Here is a 497-nt window from a genome sequence, read left to right as displayed (position 1 = left end):
TCCACCAACCTCACGAACGCTGGCAACAATCCTACAATAACGAACAGACGAAATCAACAACGAATTCCTCACATCTCACTCTGTAGAAGAACTTAAACTTAACACCGATGGCAGTGACAGTTTTGTTTCGACTGAATACACATCCAAATGACCTTTCTCTCTTCACACACATATATGTTCATCTCTGGTGCCCAAGACTCGCCGGTACATCTAGCAACATCGAAAGAAAAGAAAAGAAAAAAAATGCGTTGTGTTTTTTTGTTTCTTTTTTTTATTATTATATCTTCCCTAAACAAGCCGACTTCGATTACACACCAGAGTGACATTAACACCAACAGCAAATTCCACAAAGCAACAAGTCAACCAAGAGAACAGCCAACGCAAGCCTCAACCAAAGAGAAAAACGGGAAGCGCAACAGAGCGGTTAAGCGTCATCGTGTGTCTTGTTTTACTTTAAATCGAATGAATACGTGTCTATAAGCGAAGTCTTTGGCGAT

Source organism: Penaeus monodon, chromosome 23 (genome assembly GCF_015228065.2).
Source record: "Penaeus monodon isolate SGIC_2016 chromosome 23, NSTDA_Pmon_1, whole genome shotgun sequence".
Taxonomy (NCBI): domain Eukaryota; kingdom Metazoa; phylum Arthropoda; class Malacostraca; order Decapoda; family Penaeidae; genus Penaeus; species Penaeus monodon.
Note: the sequence above shows the minus strand (reverse complement) of the source record.